This window comes from Bufo gargarizans, chromosome 1 (assembly GCF_014858855.1).
Source record: "Bufo gargarizans isolate SCDJY-AF-19 chromosome 1, ASM1485885v1, whole genome shotgun sequence".
NCBI classification, from domain to species: Eukaryota; Metazoa; Chordata; class Amphibia; order Anura; family Bufonidae; genus Bufo; species Bufo gargarizans.
Window position 1 is genome coordinate 507474605 of NC_058080.1, and position 21454 is coordinate 507496058.

Here is a 21454-nt window from a genome sequence, read left to right on the forward strand (position 1 = left end):
GAAAACTAAAGCGCTAGTGTGAAAGTCGCCTTTTTGCTGCACCTGTTTACACCTGCCAGCATGGTCCCCACAGCTCAGCCCTGCTGAAGATAATGCTCCTGTGTCAGCAGCACTAGGGACACCCACCTGTAAGTCCCAGTCCCCCCCCTGTGACATTGAGACCCCCAGAGACTGCCTTGTGAGACTGCTATTTGTTCTGTCAGCAGATAAAAGAAGCCTTGTTCCCGCCGGGCGCTGAATGGCCTCTCTGTGCTGAGGAAGAAAAGGGGCGGAGATGGAGAGGGTGGTGGTGGGGGGCTGAGAGAGATTAATGATACATTAGTCAGGAAGAAAGTGGAGAAAAGCGCCACCATTGAAGTGCCTGCTCGTCCTGGAGGACGCAGTGTGTGACGGAGGACCTAGACTGTGGGACTCCTCTGAGGTATGGCACACTGCGACATTGCACTGTAGGACGGACATCTACCTCCCGAGGTGAGTGCTACAGGTGCCGCTTCAGCCAGTCCTCCCTAGTATTAGGGCTGTATTCACACGCTGTGCTGTCAGGGAACTTTCATAAGCACGTTTGTTTGTTTTTAGCGCCTTTACTGGACAGAAGTTCTTTTTTGGCTTTAGTTGTTGGGAATATGATATCCACCCAGTACTCGATATCATGTGTGATCATTGTGTGATCATTGTGTGCAGTGCTTGGTAGGTGGTATTAACTTGCATTAGCTAAGACCTCACATTATACAGTAAATATTCTATACCAGTCTGATCTACCATTAGCAGTGAGGGTGGCTCCATCTGGACTGGAGTTTTTACCGAAATCAATAAGATCAGAAGAAATATACCCTGGACCTAGAGCAAGGATTGTCTCCAGCTTGGGAGCTGGAGTCCTAATTTCGGACCCTGATCCCTCCGGAGGATCCGGGGCTGCTCCACACCGGACTGTAAGGACCAGTTTACACAAAGTCTTTTGGCACTGATTTTGGAGCGTTTCCAAGAAATGCCTCAAATCGGTGCAGAATTTCCTTTTGAAATGAATACGAAGCTTAAAACAAAAGCTCCATGTAAATTCATGCATTTTTTTTTGTTTTCTGCATTAAAATCCTCAAGCTGGAAAATTCTGCTTTGTACTGTATTGAAGTGAAATCCCATTAGTTAAAAAAAAAAAAAAGACATGTCAAAACAGCACAAAAGTACTTTTTTTGGCAGTGAAAAAAAAAAAGCAAGTTCCGCTCTGATTTTTTCCGCTCTGATTCCGAAGACTGCTAGTATTTTTCACTAATGGGATGTTTTTTGATAAAATACTATAATATACCGTATATACTATACTTTTTATTATTTGTATATTTTCTTGTAAATGATTTTGTCATGTTATCTGAGTAGGAGCATTAGGGCAAAAATGTCTGTAACTGAAAATCAGTTCCATTCAAGGGAATGAGACTTGCAGAAATCCAAACTACCCCATTCAGGTGAATGGAACTGATTCTCAGTGACAGAAAAAGGAAATCCAGCGGAAAAATCCTTTTCGGTTTTGGCCTCATGCACACGACCGTTATTTTGAATTTCAGTATATTCATGCTTTTTTTTTTTTTTTTTTTTTTTCTGCGTTAAAATCCTCAAGCTGAAAATTCTGCTTTGTACTGTATTGAAGTGAAATCCCATTAGTTAAAAAAGACGTGTCAAAACAGCACAAAAGTGCTTTTTTGGCAGTAAAAATAAAAAATGCAAGTTCCGCTCTGATTTTTTTAAAGCGTGTTTTTCAAAATCAGTCGGATGAACAAAGGTCAATTCACATAACCGTGTTTTCTGTCCGAATCTGATCTGCATTTTTTTCCTTCATTTCCGTGGGGCCGGAAAAAGATGTGGACAGCACCCCGTATATCAGTTCCGCAGTCCCGCAAAAAAGATAGAACGTGTCCTATTCTTGTAAATTTTGCGGCCAAGAATAGGCATTTCTAACATAGGGCGGAATATGCAGGACCACTAAATGCAGGACGCACATGGCCGGTATCTGTGTTTTGCCGATTCGCAATTTGCGGACCACAAAATGAATGTGAATGGACCCTAATAATTATGTGGACTGAGACTCTCTATTTCAGGTTAAGACGACAAAGAAAGCAAAATATATTTGCAACTGCCCATTGTGTGTGTCCGAAGACTGCTAGTATTTTTCACTAATGGGATGTTTTTTGATAAAATACTATAATATACCGTATATACTATACTTTTTATTATTTGTATCTTTTCTTGTAAATGATTTTGTCATGTTATCTGAGTAGGAGCATTAGGGGAAAAATGTCTGTAACTGAAAATCAGTTCCATTCAAGTGAATGAGACTTGCAGAAATCCAAACTACCCCATTCAGGTGAATGGAACTGATTCTCAGTGACAGAAATTTTCTGCAACAAAATCTGCCGCGTGTGAACGTGCCCTAAAGAAAAAGGAAATCCAGCGGAAAAATCCTCTTTGGTTTTCGCCTCATGCACACGACCGTTGTTTTGGTCCGCATCCGAGTTGCAGTTTTTGCTGCTTGGATGCAGACCCTGCTCTGTTCCGTGGTCCCCCCCAAAAATATGACCTGTCCTATTCTTGTCCGTTTTGCGGATAAGAATAAGCAGTTATATCAATGGCTGTCTGTGCCATTCTGCAAATTGCGGAACGCACATGGACGCCATCCGTGTTTTGCGGACCGCAAAACACACAACAGTCATGTGCATGAGGCCTTTTCATGAACAGCGACAAACTGCATGTATTACTTGCGGTTTTCCTGCAGAAAAGAATGAAATCCACAGAGGAAAACCGCAACATAAATTGAAATGTTGCAGATTTCAAGTCCAACCCGCAGGGCAAGGTCATCAATATCAGATCGGCAGGGGTACGACACCCGGCACCCCCGCGGATCAGCTGTACTAGGAGACGGCGCGCACAGTGCGCACATGCCGAGTGTCGGACCCCCACTGATCTGATATTGATGACCTATCCTGAGGATAGGTCATCAATTTGAAATAAGAACGGAGAACCCCTTTCAACGGAATCTGTCTCATTGAACATGCAAGTCCCATGTATGAGCGGCATATTATAGAGCAGGAGGAGCTGAGCAGCAGATTGATGTATAGTTTTATAGGAAAAGATTCAGTATAAGGCTAGGGCTACACGGTGACATTCATGTCGCAATACATTTTTTGTAATGACAATCAATGGTGTCGCACTGCGACATGCTTCGACTCGACAGTCGCACAAAAACCTAACTTGTGTCGCAGCTTGTCACATTGGAACACCATTGACTATCATGTTCTCTTTTTGTTGCGCAACACATGTCGCTGTGTAGCCCTAGCCTGAGTCCATGTCCGTGATTACGTCCTTGACAAGGCAGTCAGTGTTTCATCAGTGAAGGGTCCATTCTTTTTTGGTCCACGTGTTCAATTTTCGTTCTCCGTGCGTCATCCGTATTCCATGTGCACTGCTAGGCTGAAAACTGGAGCATCTCCTACAAATAACCACTAATAGAATGCAGAGCCATCAATGTCCTTTCAGTGGTTTTCACAGACCCATAGACTTCAATGGGCAGGTTTGGTCTACACCACGGACCAAAGCAGTACATGTCTCTGCTATCTTTTCGTGACCCAGGATCATTGGAAAAACAAAGTCTGAATATACATACTGTATTAAAATCAATGGCTGCGGGGTGCTGTTTGTGGAGAACATTGACTGTACACATCTAAGATTCACTGACGTATGAATAAGCTTGAATTTATTTTTTTCTTAATTTTTATTCCTGCTCATTCTGAACTTTTCAAATAAATATCTGCTCAGTTTGAGCTTAGGAGTCCAGTGGGCGGTCCTACTCAGTGACTGATAGCGATCTCTATGCTAAGTCATATGGAGATATCTGTCAATCACCGATAGGACCACCCACTGGACTCCTAAGCTCAGACTGAGCAGCGACAGTATTTAACTAGAGTACATACAAGTCTGCATATCAATCTGCTCAGCTCCTCCTGCTCTATGACCTGCTGCCCAAAGAGCAGACTGCACGCTCCTCCAACATGACAGGCTCTGTCATGGACAAATGGTTTCCAAGGCTCAGTTCTGTCATAGGAGCAGAATAGTGGAATTGATGGCAGTGTCGGATTGACTACAATGGGGTGTGTCCCAGCTAGGGAAGCATCAAGAGTATTCTCATCTCCTTAATTGCCTCCCTTCTTGCAGAAAAACTGAAAAGGCGCCAAATACTTGTTTTCTTGTTTCGGCTCGGTCTTCCTCCTCTTTGTTTACTGCTCGGTCAGGGGTTACAGCCACCACCACCACGCTCTAGCAGCGGTGGCAGTGCTTGCACAGTGCGAGCCCCTCTTCTAAGTCTAGTGGCTAGGATTGGGGTAGCATGCATACTTGTGATCGGGCCAGTGATCCGCAGCACTTAGGGGGTCACTTATGACCAGATATATGCCACTTTTGGGGCATATATCTGGCGCAGATTCTGTTGAGATTTTGAGTAGAGACTGATGTTTGTTTCACCTCATGTACTATATATTTTTGCTAGCAAAAATATATATTTTTCATCAGTAAAAGTATTGCGGAACCGCCGTATGCGGGCCGGGATACGGTCACGGCCAGGCAACGGCTGTATGCATGAGGCCTTATGCATTAATTCCCCAGGTCAAAAAGAGGAACATTTAAGGATCAAAGAGGGACAGAGGGACTTGGGTCCAAAAGGAGGACTGTCCCTCCAAAAGAGGGACACTTGGGAGGCATGCAATTCCTGCTTTGTTTTTGTGCATTTTTTCCCACTATAATTACTCGTATGCTATGGGTCGTTACAATTAGGTTGGTGCCAAATATGTCATTTTTGCTTACAGTAAAAATTAATTTAATTGAAGAAAACTATGCAAAAATTATTTTAAAAAAAAGACAGATTTTGGAGGGGAGGTGAGGCTTTATATATATTTTATTCAGTGTGACTTTATCTTTCATCTAAGGCTTTCCATTGCCTCCTCTTGTATTGATGTTGCAGTGAGATACCGTCCGTCTGTCACAGCTCGGAGGCTCGTGCGATCACTCTAACGTACATACGTACAACGTTTTGGCACTCCTTAAAGAAAGCTGCTATGTATGGAGACTTATTGGCAATGCTCTTTTCATTTCTCCAAGGCAGAATCAGGCTAGGCTAACTTATTGGTATATATTGTGCCAGATTTCATGACTGCATGTGCCTTCTGTGATAAACTTGTCACGGCATGCATCACTGTCTATATATTGTCTGAATCCAAGACCTTTTCTCTCCACTTTTACATCATGACTAAATTATGGTTCAAATGGTTAATAAATATGTCACACAGCAGATGTGATGGTAAATACTTTTTATTATGGCAGTATAACACAGGCTCCTTCATCAGGCAGTATACAAATGAATGACCTCTAGATAGGTCATCTGTATCAGATCGGTGGGGGTCCGACACCCAGGTCCCCTACGATCAGCTGTTTTGAGAAGGCAGTGGTGCTCCTTACTCGTGCTAGGCCCCATTCACTTCTATGAGGCCACATGACTGATGAACGTGACGTCACTCGGCCTAGGGAAAGCTGTGAGAAGGCCGCAGCGCTACTGCGAGCACCGATGCCTTTTCCAACAGCTGGTGGGTGTCGGACCCCCACCGATCAAATACTGAAAATAAATCATCAGTATAAAAGGGATTCTGTCAGCAAGATTACGTTGTTATTGGAGGTCTCCTATAGCATGTCAGAAATATACCGGTAACTTATGATTGCTGTCGTTTTGCTGAGGGTACTTTCACACTTGCGTTTTTCTTTTCCGGCATAGAGTTCCGTCACAGGGGCTCTATACCGGAAAATAACTGATCAGGCATATCCCCATGCATTCTGAATGGAGAGTAATCCGTTCAGTTTGCATCAGGATGTCTTCAGTTCAGTTGTTTTGACTGATCAGGCAAAAGAGAAAACCGTAGCATGCTACGGTTTTATCTCCGGCGAAAAAAACTGAAGACTTGCCTGAATGCCTGATCAGGCATTTTTTTCCATAGGAATGCATTAGTGCCGGATCAGGCATTCAAAATACCGGAATGCCGGATCCGTCATTCCGGTCTGCGCATGCGCAGACCTTTAAAAATGAAAAAAAAAAAAAAAACGGATCCGTTTTGCCTGATGACACCGGAAAAACGGATCCGGTATTGCAATGCATTTTTCTGACTGATCAGGCATTTTTCTGACTGATCAGGATCCTGATCAGTCAGAAAAATGCCTGATCAGTCAGAAAAAATGACATCCGTTTGCATACAGTTTGCCTGATCAGGCAGTCAGTTCAGGCAACGGAACTGCCTGCCGGAATCAAACAACGCAAGTGTGAAAGTACCCTGAAATATACGTAAATCACCTGTGAAAAGAGCCAAAGAGGCTGTCCTAACCATCAGTGGAGCCCAGCTGCACCCATTCTGAGTGATCCCGCACCCACAAGATTACAGTACGGTCGGAGGAGCTAGGAGGGGATTTGAGGATGAGGGGAGGTACTGGGCTCACTCAGAATGGGCGCGGCTGGGCTCCACTGATTGTTGGGATAGACCAGTGGTGGGCAACCTTATTAGTAAAATGAGCCAAATATCGACAAAACAGCGATTTTTGTTTTTTTTAAAGGCAAATTTTTTAAACTTATTTACTTCATAAGGGTATTCCTAACCATCTGAACATATCTTTCTCAATCCTCGACACTACATCTTCTTTCACTCCACAACGTTTTACCCTATAAGACGCACATAGGTTTTAGAGGAGGACAATATGTAAAAAAATATTTTTCATTACACCTCAGGTCAGACCACTAATCAGAACCTCAATGTTTGAAATCTCTTTTGAAATTAGAAAAAAAGAACCTCGGGGGTTCTGTACCAACGCAACGCTGTCTTAACAGAGTTTTCTTGAATTTTTATGCACTTTGAAAAGCCGTGCGAAGATTTCTGAATCCATTTACTGTCAGTGTCACTAAATTCAAGGTGGAGTTCTTTTCCCCACTCAGCAACCCAGGGCGGTACGCTAGAATAGCTCTCACTTAGAATCTGCCTATAAATGAGGGTGGTGCATTTATGAGGTAAATTTGGCAGCAGAACATAATTCTCCAACCATGATGGATCAGGGAGAGGAGTAAATTTGGAAATCATAAACTGCCTACAAGCATTCTCAAAGTCATTTCTTTGAATGAAATCTTTACCAAGGGCAGGTACACCCGAGAGGGCAGTATAGAAGTCGGAAGTGATCTGTAACCCTTTCAAATCTCCTAATCTGTGATGTGACATTGATAGCCAAATGTCTGATGGAGATTTAATTTGTGGGAACAGTAGTGTGGGGATAACTGAGATAGGAGCTAAGGGAGAAATCTTGTCCTGAGCAGATGTTAAGACCAAAGACTTATGGCAAATATGCAGCATTCCTCTGGTGAGTACGCTATCTACTTTGGTCCCTTCTCCTGTCCTCTCAGGTGTCCATAACCTATGGAACAATTCCTTACCCAACAGGGCCAATTCTAAATCTACATGCATACAGAATGTCTCTTGTCTGGCCAGTTTAAGCCACCTTTCCAAACTAATAGCCTGTATATAGGTTGATAGGTCAGGGAGGGAGATACCCCCATGTTTCTTTCTTCGGGAAAGAAGGCGAAAGGACATTCTAGTGCGCTTCTTATCCCACAAATAACTGCTCCTGATGGATTGTAGTTTATTAATGAAACTAACAGGTACCGATATGGGTAGGGCTCTCAAGGTGTACATTATCAGCAGCAGGATGTAGGTGGTGAGGACATTTTTCCTGCCTAGCCAGGTTAGGAAAGGAGAGCTGCTCTTAGAGAGAATAGAGGTGACTTTGGAGAGTAGCGGGGGGAAATTAAGACTAAACAACAACTTGGGGTCCATCGGGATCGTCACCCCCAAATATTTTATTGCTTGTGTAGGCCACTTGAATGGTGTGAGGGCTTTGACCTTAGTACGCAGGACAGCTGGGAGGGAAACGCCAAGGGCCTCCGACTTATCGAAATTTATCTTAAAGTTTGAGAACCCCAAAAGTTTCGAAAATCTGCATAACCTCCAGCAAAGCCTCTTCAGGATTTGACAACAGGAGCAGTAAATCATCAGGAGCAGTAAATCTGCCTAGTTTCACTCCTTTGATCGTGGGGGATTGGCGGAACTTAAGAAGAAGCGTCTCTAGGGTGAGTACAAACAAGGTGGGGGATAATGGGCATCCTTGACGAGTATCGTTTCTAATTTGGAAGGCGTTCGATAGGGTGCCGTTGACTAGTACTCTCGCACGCAGATGGTGCAGAGTATAGAGTATAGATAGCTCTGATGAGGCCTTCAGGGAAGCCAAAGGCTTGTAGTACTTTCTCCATATAGGCCCAGCTAACCCTATCGAACACCTTCTCCGCATCTGTGCCCAGGAGTACAAGAGGGGACTTAGATTTGATGGCGTGGGTGATCGCATGTATGACTCTACTGATATTATGCCTACCCTCTCTACCTGCAACGAAACCTACCTGTTCTTCACCCACAAGCCCAGGGAGCAACCCTGGCATCCTGCTGTTAAGCAGTTTAGCCCACCACTTCAAATCGGTGTTCAGCAGTGAAATCGGCCTGTAACTTCCACATGCTTCCTTATCCTTCCCTTCTTTATGGATAATCGTTAAGTGCGCTTCCTAGGCTTGTGGGGTCAGAGAACCACCTGTAAGGAGGAGATTGCATGCCGTGACAAAATGTGAGACTAAAATATCTTTATACTTTTTGTAATATGAGCTTGGAAAACCGTCAGGTCCGGGACTCCTGCCTGAAGGGATAGACATTAGAACCTTTTCTACCTCTTCCGTTGTAAACAGTTGAAGCAGCTGATGTATATCGACCTCAGAAATTCTTGGGATGTTAATAGAGCTAAGGAACTCCGACGTGCGTGTCTCGATTTGCTGGCTGGTGAGGGGTATTGGGAGGTTATACAGATTTGAATAAAAGGAGCAAAACTCCTGAGCTATCGCTGGAGTATTAATAAGTCGGGGGCCTGAGGCTGATTTAATGGCTTGAATAAAGGATTTATTTCTTTAGTTCTTAATAAGGTTGGAGACTAACTTAGAACCCCTATTCCCATGAAGGTATTGTTTGAAGCGCAATACGAACATTCAAAAAGTCAGTGACCTTATGCCTCAAGCACTTAAGCAGAACCTCAATGTTAATAAGACCTCCCTGAGATCAGATGTCAGCTCAGACCCCAAAGTAAATGACCCCCTCAATCAGACCTCAGATAAGAGCCCCATGCCTCTCATCGTCCTCATTATCAACCATGATGCCTCTCATTATCACCATTATCATCCATGATGCCTCTCATCATCCATGATGCCTCTCATATCCCCCATTATGATTCTCATCACCTCATTGCCTCAGATCAGCCCCAAGTTTCATAAAATAAAAAAGCACTTACCTCTCCGGCTCCTGGATGCCGCTGCTCCTCACCACCTGCGCTCTGTGTTCCTCCTGCTGTCGGCTGTGCTGTGAACTGGCGTGCACAGAGTGACGTCACAGAGCGCCTCACACTGTGCGCAGCCCTGCACAGCCTACAACCGAGGACCAGGAAGCGTTGAGTACAGAGCCTTCACCGCTTCCTGGTCTTCACCCTCCTACCTATTTTTGCTACGGGCAACGAAAATGCTATCGCACTGTACATGTGAGCCCGCACCTGGAAGAGCCAATATCAGGGGGCTAAAGAGCCGCATGTGGCTCTAGAGCCGCAGGTTGCTGACCACTGGGATAGACCAAGGATTTCTCAGTGGGTGTCTCCTTCTCCCTGGCTGTGACTCTCTCTGCTGTGATTGGATCGCGGCACAGCCAGGGAGAAGGAGACGCCCACTAACAAAACTCTGGTGACTCCTCCTCACTGTACCAATGTTCAGTATTAACATACTGCAGGGGGGCACAGCGGGGCATGCAAGGGGTATTTGAAAAAAAGAACAAGGAAGGCAACATCAGTGGAGCGTATCCTGCAAGTAAAGGTACTTAATTGAACAAAAAAAACTCACATGTAACAGGGCCTGGCACTGTAACTGTACTTCATGCCAGGCCCCGTCATAATGCTCATGTCAGCTTCATCACATGCGGTCCAGGATCTATCAGGCCTCAGCGCTGTAATACTAGTATTTTTCACAAATGAAGCGGGTAGGTGGAGCCTGACCGACATTAACGGGCTTGCCATGAAGTACTGTGACAGTGTCGGGCCCGTTACATGTGAGTGAAGACTGGGGGCAGTGGGGGACATTACTGGGGGCAGTGGAAGGACACTACTGGGGGCACTATAGGGATATTACTGTGGATGCTATAGCTGTATTATTTGGGGGATATTATCACCAGAGACCGGGGGTGTAATGATCGTGGTCACAAAAGGTGCAACCAGGCCAAGTGTGTTGTTGAGGGGGGGCATAGAACTCTAGTTACGCCACTGCTTATAATCTTCATCATTCATTATGCTTTTTCAGTTTGTCTGTAAAAAAAATGTTGGTTGTCTGTGATTTTGGAACAAGTCCAGAAAAAAGAAGATTTCTGATTGGCAACCCTGGGCACCCTGCTATTGTCCTCTTTTTGTCATTTAAGAGGCTGCTTCTTTGAATCCGTGGATCTGTTCATCTGTCATCAGGGGATGGTGTCGTAAAAGTGTATTCCTCAGTGTTAGCAGATGTTTTATGTCTTCAGTGTCTGAACAGATCCGGATATATCGCTGAGCTTGGCTGTAAATTATGGACTTCTTTGTGCATTCTGGATTGAAGCTGTCCCATCTTGGGTATGCTGGGCGGCCTGTAGGTTCATGGTATGTTTGTATGGTGGTGTTCTTGATATATATGGTTGTATCCAGGAAGTGTATTTGAGATTTTGAGTAGCTGAGAGCGAGACTGATGTTTGGATGAAAATAGTTGAAGTTTTTGTGGGAGGCCAGATCTTCTTCAGTGGCATATTTTTGTTTCACCTCATGTAAATCTTTTTTTTTTTGCATCAGTGGACAATTGTTTTTTTTTTTATAGCCACTCTTGTTATGTGGTTGTGAGAGGACCTCAGTTTGTTACAGATTTATGAGCTGAGACTTTTTTTTTTTAAAAGCACGTATTTTCACACCACAAATTTAAACGATCTTATAATACCCTCTAATATCTTTTTCTAAAAAATGCTTCAAAAGCCCCCCTCTCAAAAAAATACAAAAGACATAAAAACACATGATAGATGCAAGTTGACCACAGTTTAATAATCTCCAATGTATGCTATGCTACCTGCACATGGATACTGGTTTCCAAACAGAATTTCTTTGTTGATTTTCATGTGGAATCCGCTGCGTTTCCACACCAAATCCACACGTTGCATTGCAAAGGGTTAATTCCTCATGAAAAATCCACACAAAAATTGACACACTGCGGATTTCCAAATCTTCTCTGCGGGTCACTTTCCAGACAGAAAAAATACACAAAGGGAGACATTTGCTAAGCGTAAAATGCACCAAAAAGAATGTCATTTTGATTTGCGCCAAATATATCAGCTGTTTTCTCCAGAATTTTCACCATAAAGAATGCATCACGCTAGAAATAAGTTATAAATGTCAAAGTGGGCGGGGCGATCAAACTGGTGCATATTAGGCCTCATCTATCGGCAGAAATGGCTCAAATGGTTGCAGACAATTATATACGGGCTAAAGTTTATGTGGTGCTATTTTGTATAAAAATTCGCATTTATGAAAAGAAAAACCAATTCAACATGGGAACAGGTGATAGTTAAGTATTAAAACAGGAAGCGTGGCGTGTGACTTGGCCGCCAGGAGAGATGGCTGCGTGAGTACACAGCTCCTGCACTTCAGCGACTAGGACACAGCACACCCTCCACTACTGTCACTTAAAACCGACCAGCAGCTTCTAGACCTGATCCCTAACAACATGTTGAAGACTAAAAGGCAACTCAGGAGCTAATGGTAGATAGGGCCCACAGGGTCCCGAAACTGAAACACCTGGGCCCAAAAATACCAAGGGACACTTTAGCCCGTATTCATTTCTTCCCCATTAAAAAGGAGGTGATGGTAGCTGCCAGAAAAGCAGGTGCACTCCCGGCACCTTATTAATCCATACGTCTCGGCAGTTACCCTGCGGCAACGCCGCTCCTTAATACCCATCACAGCAACACTATGTAATTGCAACATTGCTTACAAATGGGGATGCCCTCTAAAGCTGCTTGTCTCCAAGGATGTTAATCAAAAGGAAAGACAGCTCACCACTCTCCTGAAAATCGCCTGCACGGGAAGGGATCGCTCCCAACTCCAAAATCAAACAAATCCCAGCAGGCGTGTTGATTCTTCAATGCTTTATTGATCCATATGACAGGACGCGTTTCGGCCCGTCCAGCCTTCCTCAACTGCATTTGAGGAAGGCTGGACGGGCCGAAACGCCTCCTGTCATATGGATCAATATAGCATTGAAGAATCAACACGCCTGCTTGGATTTGTCTCTAAGGATGGACATACACATGTGGTTCACACCTTCGAAGATGGCAAGCTTATGCTTCCGGAGTGGAAACTTCCTATATTGGAGCCTGATCCGGGAAAGCCTCCATTCTTTAATACTCCTAGACATGACAGGCGGCGTCTCCCTCCTTCTTCTCCACACAAGTAATGCCTGCCTGGGACCCTTCCTAATATATCTGGCACAACCCCATGGTCTGATGGTGGGGGACAGTACAGTAGTGTGGCACTATTTTGTGTTAGGGTGCACACCCTAAAGCACAAAAACACCAACCGCGCGAGCGTGTGTGTGTGTGCGCGCGCGCGCGCGCGCGTGTGTATGTATGTATATATATATATATATGTATGTGTATATATATATAGATATATATATATAGTATATGAAATCTGGCAGCACTCACTTTAGAGGTTATCAGGTGCAAGCGTCTCGCCTTTGACCATAGGCTTGTATATAGAAGGAAAAATCAACGCAGCACTCTTCTTGTAAAAAACGGGATCCCGGAAGGGGATTGAAACGTTGCCTATTTTTGTGTCACATGTGTGAATAAAGACACTGCGTTTTTTTACAAGAAGAGTGCTGCGTTGATTTTTCCTTGAATATATATATATATATATATATATATATATATATATAATTTGTGGCAATGTGAACATTGAGGTGTTGTTTCCCCAGGTTTCAGTCCGGGACTTAGGGCATGCTCATGTCCAGGGATCCTATTTAATCCTGCTACTGGATCTTGGGTGTGTCTCACTCTGGAGAGTGTGCAGACAGAGGCCTAGTGAGGCTCTGTAAGTGTGGTCTCAGCTAGGCAAGGCTGAGGGGCTTTGAGGCTATGCAATAGCCTGGACTTTGGGGGACTCAGCGACACCTGGGAACAAGCATTGAAAGGTCAGAGTCAGGAGGACTGCTAGACCACAACCCCCTCCAAAGGTACTGCATTTGTTACAGCCTGAGGGCTGGTGGACTGTATGTCTGGGGTAAGCCACACCTGGTTCCATACCAACGCTATCGTATAGCTGAGTTAGGCCTCATGCACACGACCGTTGTGTGCATCCATGGCCGTTGTGCCGTTTTCCGTTTTTTTTTCGCGGACCCGTTGACTTTCAATGGGTCCGTGGAAAAATCGGAAAATGCACCGTTTTGCAGCCGAGACCGTGATCCGTGTATTCTGTCCGTCAAAAAAATATGACCTGTCCTATTTTTTTGACGGACAACGGTTCACGGACCCATTCAAGTCAATGGGTCCGTGAAAGAACACAGAAGATTGGCATCTGTGTCCGTGATCCGTGGCCGTAGGTTACTTTCATACAGACGGATCCGAAGATCCGTCTGCATAAAAGCTTTTTCAGAGCTGAGTTTTCACTTCGTAAAAACTCAGATCCGACAGTATATTCTAACACAGAGGCGTTCCCATAGTGATGGGGACGCTTCTAGTTAGAATATACAACGAACTGTGTACATGACTGCCCCCTGCTGCCTGGCAGCACCCGATCTCTTACAGGGGGCTGTGATCCGTACAATTAACCCCTCAGGTGCGGCACCTGAAGGGGTTAATTGTGCGTATCATAGCCCCCTGTAAGAGACCCGGGGCTGCCAGGCAGCAGGGGGCAGACCCCCCTCCCTCCCCAGTTTAAATTTCATTGGTGGCCAGTGCGTCCCCCCCCCTCCCTCTATTGTAATAATAACATTGGTGGCACAGTGTGCGCCCCCCCCTTCCTCCCTCTATTGAATTATTATGTTGGTGGCAGTGTGCTGCCTCCCCCGGCCCCCTCTCCCTCCCTCTATTGCATTAATAACATTGGTGGCAGTGTGCGCGGCCTCCCCTCTCCCCCCCCCCCATCATTGGTGGCAGCGGAGTTCCGACCGGAGTCCCAGTTTAATCGCTGGGGCTCCGATCGGTAACCATGGCAACCCCAGGATGCTACTGCAGTCCTGGTTGCCATGGTTACTTAGCAGTAGTAGAAGCATCATACTTACCTGCTGGCTGCTGCAATGTCTGTGTCCGGCCGGGAGCTCCTCCTACTGGTAAGTGACAGCAATGCGCCGCACAGACCTGTCACTTACCAGTAGGAGGAGCTCCCGGCCGGACACAGACATCGCAGCAGCCAGCAGGTAAGTATGATGCTTCTACTATTGCTAGGTAACCATGGCAACCAGGACTGCAGTAGCGTCCTGGGGTTGCCATGGTTACCGATCGGAGTCCCAGCGATTAAACTGGGACTCCGATCGGAACTCCGCTGCCACCAATGATGGGGGTGGGGGGGGGGAGAGGGGAGGCCGCACACTGCCACCAATGTTAATAATGCAATAGAGGGAGGGAGGGGGGCCGGGGGAGGCCGCACACTGCCACCAATGTTAATAATGCAATAGAGGGAGGGAGGGGGTGCCGGGGGAGGCCGCACACTGCCACCAATGTTATTAATGTAATAGAGGGAGGGAGGGGGGCCGGGGGAGGCCGCACACTGGCCACCAATGATATTCAAACTGGGGAGGGGGGTCTGCCCCCTGCTGCCTGGCAGCCCCTGATCTCTTACAGGGGGCTATGATACGCACAATTAACCCCTTCAGGTGTGGCACCTAAGGGGTTAATTGTGCTGATCACGGCCCCCTGTAAGAGATCGGGTGCTGCCAGGCAGCAGGGGGCAGTCATGTACACAGTTTATAGTATATTCTAACTAGAAGCGTCCCCATCACCATGGGAACGCCTCTGTGTTAGAATATACTGTCGGATATGAGTTTTCACAATGTAACTCATATCCGACAGTATATTCTAACATAGAGGCGTTCCCATGGTGATGGGGACGCTTCAAGTTAAAATATACCATCGGATTGGAGAAAACTCAGATCCGATTGTATAAAAGAGACTCCAGACTTTACATTGAAAGTCAATGGGGACGGATCCGTTTGCAATTGCACCATATTGTGTCAACGTCAAACGGATCCGTCCCCATTGACTTGCATTGTAATTCAGGACGGATCCGTTTGGCTCCACACGGCCAGGCGGACACCAAAACGACTTTTTTTTTCATGTCCGTGGATCCTCCAAAAATCAAGGATGACCTTGATCAAGTCACGGACCTACGGACCCCGTTTTTGCGGACCGTGAAAAAAAACTGTTGTGTGCATGAGGCCTTAGGGTTACGATGTTTATTATGTTTAGGTAGAGCCCAGACGGGCAGGCTTTTGTTTTATGCCATGTTGTGTATGAAGAGTGTAAAATAAATTGCACTGTTTGGACCTGAAACCCAGTGGTTATTAAGATAATTCTGTGAGAATAAGAGACGATCCCTTACAATTGGTGGAGGATGCGGGCAATAACAACAGCAGGTTGCTAGGGGCAATGACCTGACGGAAAAGAGCAGGTGCTGCTGAATGTTGCCAAGGAATTGCTGTGTTGCTCTGCAGTGATTTAAAGGGCCGGAAGCCTGCTTGTTCGCTGGAGCTGGAGCAGGTGCTGCTGGAAAACTGCTGGTTAATCTGGACTTTTTTTTTCCCTGAGGTGCAAGGTGTGCAGGGATTTAAAGGGCACAGTAAAAGAAACTGACCTATCAAAATGGCTGCCAAATGGTGGAGCGCGTGGGAAAAGTCCTGTGAGATGGTGATCGGGGGGATCCTGCTGGGGGTTATACTAGACTCCCGCCAACAAGTGTCTCAGGTCCTGCCCGAAATTCTGGACTTTGTGACGAGGGCCAGAGACAACAACTAAGGTGTCACTTACCTTTATAACAGACTATGGCCCTGTGCAATGGGAGCTCTTAAAATGTGAGACCCTGGAAGTGGAGTTTGTGCTTGGCAAAGGCTTCCTATTATTTTGGCAGCTGTGGAGTGGAGAAAATGCTACAAATTGTGTACCTGGAGACTCCGATGAACAGCAGATATGTGCCGTTGCCAAGGGCAACCGTCGGGAAGACCAAGAGGTGGAAAGCGGTGTGGTTCTCAGGAGTGCATATCTTCCCTGCGACTGTGTCCGGAGTCCTAGAGAGGAAGTGCGGAGGTGCAGTAAAGCTGTTGCTAGGGGCAACCACAACCTTGATGAGTCCGCGGGAGAGAATGTCACTGCTTTACCAGAATGGTTGATTGCAAAGGGTAAGACTGTTCCTGTTATTAACTATGTGGCAGAGCCAGTGACAGTGAGCCAGCGGCAGTTGATACCTGCTGGGCCGGTAGGTAATAAGTCACAGAGAGACAACTGTGTCTGAACAGGCGGATAAGCCTGCTGTGATTGCTCCCTCGCAGAAATCTACAGAGCAGTAGATTTCTGTGTTACCTCAGTTGCCCATGACCAAAGCTAGTTTTGGGATGACAAGGATCCAGGATCCCATGCTAGCCCGGGTAAGGAGTAGCACAATATTGAAACCTGAGACTGGTAAAATAATAAGGCCCCTTTCACACGGGCGAGTTTTCCGTGCGGGTGCGATGCGTGCGGTGAACGCACTGCACCCGCACTAAATCCTGACCCATTCATTTCTATGAGACTGTGCACACGAGCGGTGATTTTCACGCATCACTTGTGCGTTGCGTGAAAATCGCTGCATGCTCCTCTTTGTGCGTTTTTCACGTAACGCAGGCCCTATAGAAATGAATGGGGTTGCGTGAAAATCGCATGCATCCGCAAGCAAGTGCGGATGCGGTGCGATTTTCACGCATGGGTTCTAGGTGACAGTCTATTCACTGTATTATTTTCCCTTATAACATGGTTATAAGGGAAAATAATAGCATTCTGAATACAGAATGCTTAGTATAATAGTGCTGGAAGGGTTAAAAATAATAAAAAAGTTAACTCACCTTCTCCTCTTGTTCGCGTAGATGCCGGTCTGTTCTTTATCTGTGGGCTAAAGGACCTGTGGTGATGTCAGATCACATGCTCCATCACCATGGTGATGGACCATGTGATTGGAGCATGTGATCTGACATCACCTCAGGTCATTCAGCCCACAGCTAAAGAACAGACCGGGATCTACGCGAACAAGAGGAGAAGGTGAGTTAACTTTTTTATTATTTTGAACCCTTCCAGCACTATTATACTAAGCATTCTGTATTCAGAATGCTATTATTTTCCCTTATAACCATGTTATAAGGGAAAATAATACAATCTTCAGAACATCAATCCCAAGCCCGAACTTCTGTGAAGAAGTTCGGGTCTGGGTACCAAACATGCGCGATTTTTCTCACGCGAGTGCAAAACGCATGACAATGTTTTGCACTCGCGCGGAAAAATCGCGCATTTTCCCGCAACGCACCCGCCTCTTATCCGGGCAAAAAACATGACGCCCGTGTGAAAGAGGCCTAAAGGTGCTGGACAGTCGTGCGGATAAGGACTATCCGCTGATTTTCACTGAGCGTGAGACTCCAATGAGAACAGAGACTGATGAACTTGATGTTACAGATAAGCTTATGCATGAGGGAGTGTTGGGGTGTAATTTTCCCTTATGCTGGGAGTTGTGGAGTAATGGAGACACTTCTGCAGAGAGTGCAAAAACTCCTGCAGAACTTGTACCTGTACTTTTTAAGTGAACGTGTAAGGGAAAGGACCATTGAAAACAGTGATGGTACCGTGTTTGCCGAAATGCATAATGGGAATGTGAAATATGTGATAATAATGACATGCCTTTTCCTTTGCAGGCTGTGATTGGGGAAAAAGCTCCCCCTGTTGGTAAACATGTGTCTGATATAAAAGTGTTGATAAATGTTGAAGAAACACCGCTAGGAGACCCCATTGTAGACAATGTGGCGGGGCTAGAGGGTGTACCACATGTACCAGAGGTGGATGTGCAGTCTCCACAGGTTTCTATGATTAATAAAATGTCCCAGGTGGGGATTGACTCAGGGGTGCCCCTAGAGGCCAGGGTTAATAATGACACGAGCAGTATAAGTGGCCTATGTGCCGTGACAGTTAGCAACTCCGAGAGTGTCAAGACCTAGCAAAACTAAAGTGGTTACTAGTAGCTAGGTTACTAGAAACAAGAGAAGTTTGACCAGCTCTTGGTTGAAGAGAAATACATATCGGTTCGATATGCCGAAGAACGTGACCGAGCTGAGGCTGATGCCTGGGAGAGCCCTTGAAGAAGTGCTTGAGGAGCGAATTGAATTAGAGAGGCTGAACAAGCAACTCAGAGCAGAGATGGAAGCTCTCATGAGCTCAAAAGATGCCATCTATGAGGTGGAGAAGCCTAAGCGTGCTGCTGCACAGCAGGTGGAAGAAAATGAGAAACCGGAAGAGGAAGATCCTCTGGAAGGTGCCAAGAAGTCAGAGCCTGGTAAGAGTGGGTCTGGAGATGGTGGTGCCAGGGTGCTGGCCAAGGCAGAGAAGGTTGAAAAGGTATCGGCTAAACCAGTTGATGGGGCTGATGTGGATGCAGAGGTCAAGAGTCTCATGACAGTGTGTAACCTGGACCAGGTCGTAAAAGACGTCCCCTCCGCCTACAAGGCCTTCCAAGTAGCCAGCAGCCTGCTGGGGAAGTAATATGAGGAGATGGACGACCAGTATGCAAATCCGGGCTATTACGATGGGCTGTCTCTCCTGACTCCTCCCCAAAAGGAGTTAGGGTTACGATGTTTATTATGTTTAGGTAGAGCACAGACGGGCAGGCTTTTGTTTTATGCCATGTTGTGTATGAAGAGTGTAAAATAAATTGCACTGTTTGGACCTGAGACCCAGTGGTTATGAAGATAATTCTGTGAGAATGACCCCCAAATAAGAGACGATCCCTTACTATCTATATATATATATATATATATATATATCCTTTATGCCATTAGCCCCATTATCAGCCCTTATGCCTCATTAGCCCCCATTATGCCTCATTAGCCCCCATTATGCCTCTCATTAGACTCCATTATGCCCCCAGCAGCCTCATTTTTATAAAATAAAAAAACACTTACCTCTCTGCTCCTGGACGCCGCAGCTCCTCGCCGCCCGCGATCCTCTTCCTCCTGCAGTCGGCTGTGCTCTGAACTGGCGCGCACAGCGTGATGTCACAAAGCGCCTCACGCTGTGCGCAGCCCTGCACAGCCGACAGCCGAGGACCAGAAAGTGGTAAATACATAGCGTTCACTGCTTCCTGGTCCTCCGGTACTGATGAGCGCTTCCAAAATTGAAGCGCTCATTAGTATTCACCGGACAGCAGGCTTGATTAGGGTGTGCCTAGGCACACACTGTGCGCACGCCTATGCCCTCCCCATTAACATTCCAATTTCAGAACTAAGATACTTAAAAGGCTAATTCCCTATAGATTGGCAGACATCGACTCTTTCTTACATTGGAATCAAGCTTACATAAGCTTGCTCGCTTGCATACCAGAATAATTACGAACTCCTCCTCTCCACTATTTCAAAAGACTTCACGAGCTTCAACATGAAATAAGTATCCTGGGTTGGCAGAGTGACGTCATTCCAAATGATGACTTTGCCAAAGCTGATATGTTTTCCGGGCATTACCAATTCCAGTACCCGACTCTTTCTTCAAAGGCAGCGCAGAAAATCCTTAATTCCTACATATGGAATGCAGGCCGTCCTAGAGTAGCCCAATCTCTAATGTTTAGGAAAAAGAGGGCAGGCGGCATAGGCCTCTCCTCAATTAAAGATTACTTTGTCTCCATAGGTCTCTCCTTCTTTAGAGAATGTAGATAATGGCCAAGGAGAGAAAAAGGCGCTCATAGGGTAAATAAGTTAGGAGCCGAGCCTCCAGAGCAACAGGAAGAGTGGTACTGCTCACCTGTTGTTGATGCACCTATTGTTTGGTGCAACTGGACTGGAGGTGGATAGGACTGATTACGTCTCACTGGTTGATGCTGCCGATTCCGTCTGCGTTCCCCTTTGGCGGGGGCCAAGCCGCCGTCTGGGTCGATGAATAGGATATATTTCCACTGGACCAGGGGTCGAGTGGAGGGGTGGACCGTAGGCGCAAAAACGCAACCAGAGTATTTTTAGAAAACAATGTTTTTTTTATTATTGTTATAGTGACAAAGCGTTTCGGGGTTCTGTGGACCCCTTTTTCAAGTCTAAAACAACATATACACAAAATTACACACATTAGAAACACAAAGGTGTGCCTAAGGCTACAGGATTGCTCGGTAAAAGATAATACTGGATAAAAGGTAGTGGTAACATAGCCGTCACGAGTAATGAAAGTAAAAAAAGTGATCACATGAATCATGAGGTCGTGACTGGATAAAAGGATACATGAATACATAAATGCAGGGCAGTTAATGCTGTAAGAAGTTGGTAAATAGAGATTGAGAGCTAGGTATGACTTGTAAAAACAGGACATCAATAAAAAAAATATATATTTTAGTGCTGTTGGCGTTAAAATGTGGAAAATTGAGAGAAACAGGCAGATAATCAAGTTTATATTTTAAAAACTCACATTTTAACCTTCATGACACAGCCATTTTTCACCTTAAGTTGGATTTTGCCACAAACAATATCAAATATTGGCTCAAATTGGACTAGAATAACATAGTGCCACCATTAATCAGCCACACCAGGCCCACTAGAATTAGTAAATAAACTGAAGTTGGACAAGAGCCCAACACTCCCCACCAGGTAGAGCCTTTGTCCCGGATGGCGACCACAATCGGACCACCACTATCTCATAATGAACATCAACAAAGGTATCGGAAAACTTGGAATGTGTACTCCGACAGTAATGGGCGTAATAATCACTATAGCCCATGCACACATCACAGAGCTCAGCACAATAAAATAACAAACTCCCTACAACACCACCATATCCATTATAATAGGTTAGCACATCACCATGAGTCACCACCCGTCAACACCAACCCCATCAACAAAACACCCAAACTTCCTCTCCTAAAGGGTACACCCGCCAACCAGTCTGATCTATCGGACTTTCATACTCCACTACCTACTCCAGGTAGGTTCCCACATCCGGTCTCTAGTAATGTTACCCCTTTTGTCGGTTCCTCCCCTTTTACTCTTCCCAGAAGA

At 45.6% G+C, this 21454-nt stretch overlaps 1 protein-coding gene across 2 annotated transcripts in view; it reads left to right on the forward strand.

Moving 5' to 3' along the window:
• Positions 1-345: 345 nt before the first annotated feature.
• GAL3ST1 (galactose-3-O-sulfotransferase 1) overlaps positions 346-21454 on the forward strand; it is a 117251-nt gene continuing 96142 nt past the window's right edge. Inside the window, exon 1 of one of the 2 annotated variants that reach the window (XM_044288475.1) lies at positions 346-471. The gene's annotated coding sequence lies outside the window, so the exon portion shown is untranslated. The remainder of the gene's footprint in view (positions 472-21454) is intronic. The other variant, XM_044288484.1, reaches the window with a different exon arrangement.